Here is a 6,937-nt window from a genome sequence, read left to right as displayed (position 1 = left end):
TAATTGAATAAAAAAGTCTGCATTGTGGGCCATGATTGGTTGGTTATTTGGTTAAAAGTAAATAATTTAGGTGTCATTTCTTAATTTTTGGACAGTTTATGGACAGTTAATCCTTAAAAGGCCTTATAGAGAGAGAGCTATGTCTCTCTTTTTAGTTTGTTCAGAGTGAAGTTCTGTAGAACTCATGGTTTGTGAGACTGTAATATAGATAAGGACTAATAAACATCTGAGTCTGAACAAGAAATACTGTCTCGTGCATTTAATCCCGACCCTGGCAAAAAGAAGTTAAGACTCCCACAAACTGGGACACTCTGCCAGAGTGGTCTGTGAATGCAGTGTCTCAGGGGATACACTGGGAGACAGATCAGAGAATAACACTGACATTATCAAGCTTCAGGCAGCAATCAGCAGAGTTGATTGTTTCTCTTAAACAAAAATAAAAGACTTCTGTGGTAAAACCATGAGTCCCCCTCAATTGTTTCTATGGGAACCAGCTTCAAATAAGTTCTGTAGCCAGCCATTTATTTAGACAAAAATATTTCATAACTGAGACACAGAATTGCAGATTATAAATGGTAAGCAGTTTTGAAGTGTAAAGAGAATTATACTACAGAATCACAATCTGAGGTTTCAATTAAATAAAGCTATACTCTTCAGCTAGCTTAAAATTCGAGAGAAAATGTGGTTTGATCCTGCAGAAGTGTTTGGTCATTTACATACATTTTCAGTGTATTAGAATTCAAAAACTTGGTGTTAGATGATCTATTAGATAACCCAGGATTAATAAATTTGCATGTAATTACCAAATTAAAACCAGACAGAAGCTACTCAGTATTACCTAGCAGAGTGGGGAACACAAGGCCTAGTACACAATTACTTCCTTTTGTATTCTTCTATAACAAAAAGACCCTCTAAAACTAACCCTTATCTTTAACTAACTAAATTCTTTGTTAGTAGGAAAAGAACTATGTGCCTCTCTAACAATTAAAGTGCACCCTGGAGCATATAAAAAACACAAAAATACCTTGGATTTTTTTCAGCATCCTGAGACAATTCTGAAAATAAAATATTTTTATGTTCTTGTATATCAAAACAAATAATTCAGATTGCATAATGTCACTTGCTGCTAATATTAATTAAATTTAATTGTCACTGTCACTAGTTTAATTATCGGTGAAATGCTATTTTAGGACCTGACAACTTACTAGAAAACTCTAATTAAAACTGGAGAGTTCTATCTTCCTTCCAGAATACAAATTTAAGCATAGTAAAAGATCTGAAAAGAAAGAAAAGAAAACTGAAGGACATATATGTTCCCTTAACCTTGACCCTGCTGAGCTGTGAGTTGCAAGTAAGCGTGCCTCACCTGTAGGCAATTCAGCTCTGTTCATGTGCTTCTGCCATGAAAATCTTTGGAGTTGCTTGTGATAAAAAGGCTGGTGCTGGCAAGGTCATGAACTAGAACTTGGTTTAGTTTAACAGCACAGTTGTAAATCCCCTGCAAATCGTGCAAGTACACATAGGCAAAACAGTAGTTTTGCTGAATATGGTCACAGGAAAGTAGAAATTAATCTTAGTCACTTAAAGTGCATCTTGCTTCAGCAGGATCTCACCTCTCTATATTGGAAAGAAACCAGTGTTATGCTAGTTCAAACCATTTACAAAGTTAGGGTTTCTAGGAAACTAAAATTAAATCTGATATTTGTACCTTGAAATATTTTGTCAAGTTCAAATCTTGTACAGTCTATCCTCTTGCCAATTTTTTCTGTGCTCAAATATTTTTAATAGATGTGGTAGGTGAAGAGAGGATAATCACTTGTATAGGCCAAGACAGTAATATTTAAGATTTACAAATTATTAAAACAGTGCATGTACACAAAATTGTCCACACAAGCAAGCATGCACAGATAAAGCCTGAGTAAGAGTGAGCTACAATTTCTCCCTCACTCACTGCACAATTTTCTGACCTTCCATTGTATGAGACTGTGTATAATTAGGGTTAATGCCTCACCAGTATTAGTTTATATAAACTAATAAATTCATGTTCCAGTTGACAAACTTGTACAAACTTTGGGAGGTATTCAGTATACTATGGGTAAAACAGAAAATCTCTGCAATTTTTACCTGACTTTTCAAGACATTCTAATTAAAAACAAGCATATTTTTTAATGTAGGTCAGGCAGATTAGACAGATAGCAATTTGAAAGAAATGAGGATTGAAATTGAAAGGGTAAAGTTAGTGGTCTGAAATATAGTTAAGTTTTATTTGAGGAAGTTAAACAGTAAATTGATGACTCTAGATCATGAACTGAATTAACATATATTCCAAGTATTAAGTACTTGTTCTTACTTTTCTGTGGCTTAACTTTGAGAATGTTCTTACAATAGATAAAATTTCTGACACAAAGCATAAACCCAAAATTTTTAAGATGTTTCAACACCCAGCACTGTGCAACTAGACCTATATGCATTTGAAAAATTAATCATTCTTACCTCTTCCCACACATTTCACTGTTGCAGGTAAGGAATTCAGTGTTTAATCCTGACTTTCTGTGTTAATAAAGCTATTTAACTCTGCTCTAAATCTAATAAGCTTTAAGGACTTCATATTGCTTTCAAATCATCTCACAGTACATTTGAAATAAATTTTCTTGTCCAAAGGAATAAGCATTCTAATGACTTTCACTGCTTTTACTTGATCAGAATTTAGTAACAGGTTGTTTAGTCATCACCAACCAAGGATTTCAAAATTTCCTATTAAATAACAATATTAGCAGTTGCACTGATTAGTAGACTCAACAGCATCATTACTGCTCTGTCGTTGAGAAAGAGGATAAAACTCTTCGGAGGTGTGGAGGGAGTTAGACAATGACTGAGGGAATGATGCACAAGGAGAAAGGCACTAACCCAGCAGGTAAACAGGCTTTCTTAACTCTGCCTTTCATTGTGACTGGCACTTCCAAAACTGACCATCCTTGTGCCCTCCAAGACCTGTCCCCAGGAAGGAGCCACTGCTGCCTGCAAGAGACAGGAATGAGAACGTCAGCCTGAGTGAAGCACAGCTGGCAACATGGAAACAGAGGCACTGTACGGGACAAGGAGTGGGATACAGAAGGAAGCAAAATTAGCTGTAGTCCAGGTTGCCTGTTTGCTATCTGCCACTTGACTATAGACTATGTGCTGAATGGGCAATATTTGAACTTTAATGAATAAGAATTTCCCAGTCTCTTGCTGCCCCTCAGAAGGAAGCAAAAGTAGCGTGGCCCTCTAAAATAAAAAGAAGCTGACCCTTTGAATTAACTTAACATCTTTTGATACAAAATCCAAAGAAGTTAGCAGAGACAAGTCTGCTTACTGGTTGTGTAAATTTTTTGTAGCTTCAAATATTGAAAAAAAAACCTCAAAATGGTTTAACAAAACATTTGCTTCTAGACTTGCTAACACCAATGTTAAAAATATCTATGTTTCCAAACTTTGGTGAAATTTAAACATACGTTTTCCCATTAATACAAATGGAAGTTCAAGCCTAGCAACACCTGACCATTTTCCACACAGAGAAGTCCCAGGCTCCACTTTGCCTTGGCCAGAGTCTGAGGGGATCCCCTCTGCTGGGGGTGTGGTGGCCAGCCCCAGGGCTGGTCAGAGCTCTCAGCCTGCTGCAGACATTAGCCAGTGCCCATCCAGAGGACAGAAACACGGGGGGGTGGCTCTCCACCACAGCACTACACCAGAATGCTGATACATTAAATGCAAGGACTGAAGATATACTTAATCCTCATTATTTATATCTTATGTTTTATATAACAAACATAATATATAAACCTTCTAGTTCTGTGCTAAAAACAAATGGAGCAGTAAGACTAATCTTAATTTTTGCCTAGCATATCTACAATTACTAGGAAGAAAGTATTTGCTTCTCCAAGACTTCTTCTGAACACAATATCTTTGAAGGGAACATGTAGCTGGCTAATTTTTTTTTTCATTAAAAAAGCACCCCTGCATGTAAACACACACAAATCTATATATACAGAAAGGAAGATTCATTATATGTACATATTTTCTCAATTATTGACCTGAACTTGTCAGGTCAATAGTCCTGAGGACTTGTATTGTTTGAAAAAATATGATCCTTTTGTTATTTGCACTTTGTGATATTGAATTATGTGAGCTCATTATTTTTAAGTGAATGTTGGCAAGGGTAATGGTGGCAGCTAAAAGATAAAACATTAAAGATCAGTAGGCATTTACAAAAATTCCTAGTAATCACTCTCTTCAACAGGCAGTAATGAAATGACTTGATAATTACGATAAGAACTGGCCTGTTTTATGCCGAAGTACTATTTGTTTTAGTTATTCAGCTTCTATTTTTGTTTCTCAGCATTAGGGCTGCTGTTAATGAAACTTCGTTTGTGCAGCTGTTGCATAGGAAGAGAGACTAGAAATAATAGAGTGACAATAAAAAAGGCAAAATACAGTTCAAAATATAAACACACCAGAGGAGTTGATTAATTAATGGGGGGATGATTAATTAAATGGGTTTTTTTTACTTGGTTCTGAATGCATTTATGTTAATTAAAGATTAAAAGTACTATGAAAAACTCTGTTATGATATGCAATCTAAAGATTCATAATCTTGATAACTATAAGTATTTATATGGTTTAAAATTTATCTAATAGACAAGTTTATAAGTACACACATAAACACAATAATTTACTTGGAGTCACTTTCTTTATTTCAAATGCTTCTGAGGGAAACTTACCCTAAGCATCAGGTGGTTTTCCCAATGTGGCCTGTTTTGGAAATGTCACTAAACAAACAATACTGGAAGTAAAAAGCAGGATTACTTTATCTTTTGAGAATAAACAGGCAGCCCCACTGAGACCAAGTATGATTTAGTACACCAAACTTTATATGGTCCAAATACTGATATACCAGATGCTGTATACTAAAATACACAACTTTGTGAAAGTAACTTCTGGTCAGTAAAGTCTGACAGGTTATATTAGAAGTGCTCATTGACATGACATTTTGCCATTGTTTGCTTTGAATTTCATTACTGATACTGCATATAAGTTTCTAGGAAAACAAGTGTCCTTGTAAAGCATCCATAACCAGTCAAAACACCTGAATTTGCTAATAGGTCAATCATTAATAATAGAGACATTATCTTAACAGGTACATAATATTATATATCAATATGTAGATGAACTTACAGCTAAGGTCCATCAGTGCTCTTAGCTTTAACTGCTGTAGGGATAGAAAAGGTACTAATGCCTCACTTAAAAAACTAATCTGTAGCTGTGTGATGCCACTGGAGCAACACAGTGTCCAGATAACCCACTGTATGTCCCAACCAGCACCACCTTTGCCTAGTAAGCCTGGCCAAAACACCTTCTTAAAGACTAAGCTGTACATAATCTGGGAAAAAAAAATCTCAACCCTTTCTGTGCTGAAATAGGAATTTATTTTCTGTAGTACTATATTTTACTCAGGAAAAACTACACTATAAAGATTGATGAAGAGAAGCTGAAATCCCTTGTCTGTTGAAATACTAGTGGATGGCCAAAAAGAGATCACTGACACTGCAAACTGGAGTTGGGATTCTGGAGAAGGCCTGTGCTAGGAGCCAACATGGGAAGAATCATGGACTAGAATCCTCAAATAATTTAGGTTGGAGAAGACTCTTAAGACATCTACTCCAGCCAAAAACATAACACTGCCAGGTCCACAGTAAAATGGTGTTCCCAAGAGCCAAGTAAGGTGACTGGCAAGTCAGGGATGTCTCCAAGGTCAGGGAAGGTAGTAGAATAGTGAAAAATACAAATTGAAGTAAGCAGTGCAAATCGGCATTAAAAGATTTTCTGTCTTTTCCAAAAAGATAGAAAAGAAACAGGCTGAGGACAAGAGTTGGGACAGGACAAGAGAGGAATCCCAGGTCCCTGCAGTCAAACCTGAGGGGAAAGGGCTCATTTTTAAGTGGTAGAGAATAACCTACTACTGACTTCAGTTATGGTGGTAACTCAGCTGGCAAGCACCTACAGATAACAGATGGATTTCAATATGGGCATAAAATTTGCATAAAATTTCTAGCATTTTTTTCAGCTTCTTTTTAAAAAAGAAACAGGAAGTGACACACAAAACATTGGTAAGGAGAACACAGTATTGCAAATTCAAATGCTCAGAAAGGAAAATGAAAGAAGTGAGGATTTCAGTGTAATTTTAGTTTGCCTCTTCTGTGTAAACATATGCTCCACATACACCTGATAACAAAATTCCCAGACTGACCCCACCAGCTTTCAAGATGGAGCAACTTTACTGGCCGATGTTTTATTCCTCTTGATAAAGATAATTTATGGAACCTTCTCTTCCTTATTAAGGAATCTGGGAAGTCTAGAAATGCAAAGAAGACTTGTGCTATCATAGATATTGTTTCTTGTCTCAATGCCTGTAAATATTCTACTTTCTACTACAGAGGACATATGGACATTGAGAAGTTTCTATTTACTAAGTATTAATGAATTTATATTCCAAAATAAAAACATTTTCTGGCTTTAATAAATGCCAAACCTTGTCAAAACTTCAAAGTTTTATTCATCAAAATAAGGGGAGATACATGTTTTGTTTTGGTTTGTTTCAACTTCAGTTTTTTATCTTGCCTGTTCATATTTGCATTAAATTCCACATGAGGTTAGTGCAAGACATTCACACAAGTTAATGTCAGTAATAATAATTTCAAATACAATACCAATTTCAGTATATTTGCATACAAATTACTCAAAAAAGGTTTGTCTCAAAGAAGAAAGACAAATTTCTAGGACTATGACATTTGTGGTGTGAGCTCTAGAGAAATACATGCTTTTTACATGTTCACATGTAAAATAGAGCTGCATTCAGTTAATTAAAAATGCATCATGCTACACTTAGACTGTATTTGTT

Source organism: Lonchura striata, chromosome Z (assembly GCF_050655825.1).
Source record: "Lonchura striata isolate lonStrDom1 chromosome Z, ASM5065582v1, whole genome shotgun sequence".
NCBI lineage: Eukaryota > Metazoa > Chordata > Aves > Passeriformes > Estrildidae > Lonchura > Lonchura striata.
The sequence above is the reverse complement of the archived record's forward strand: the minus strand, read 5'-3'. Positions refer to the sequence as shown.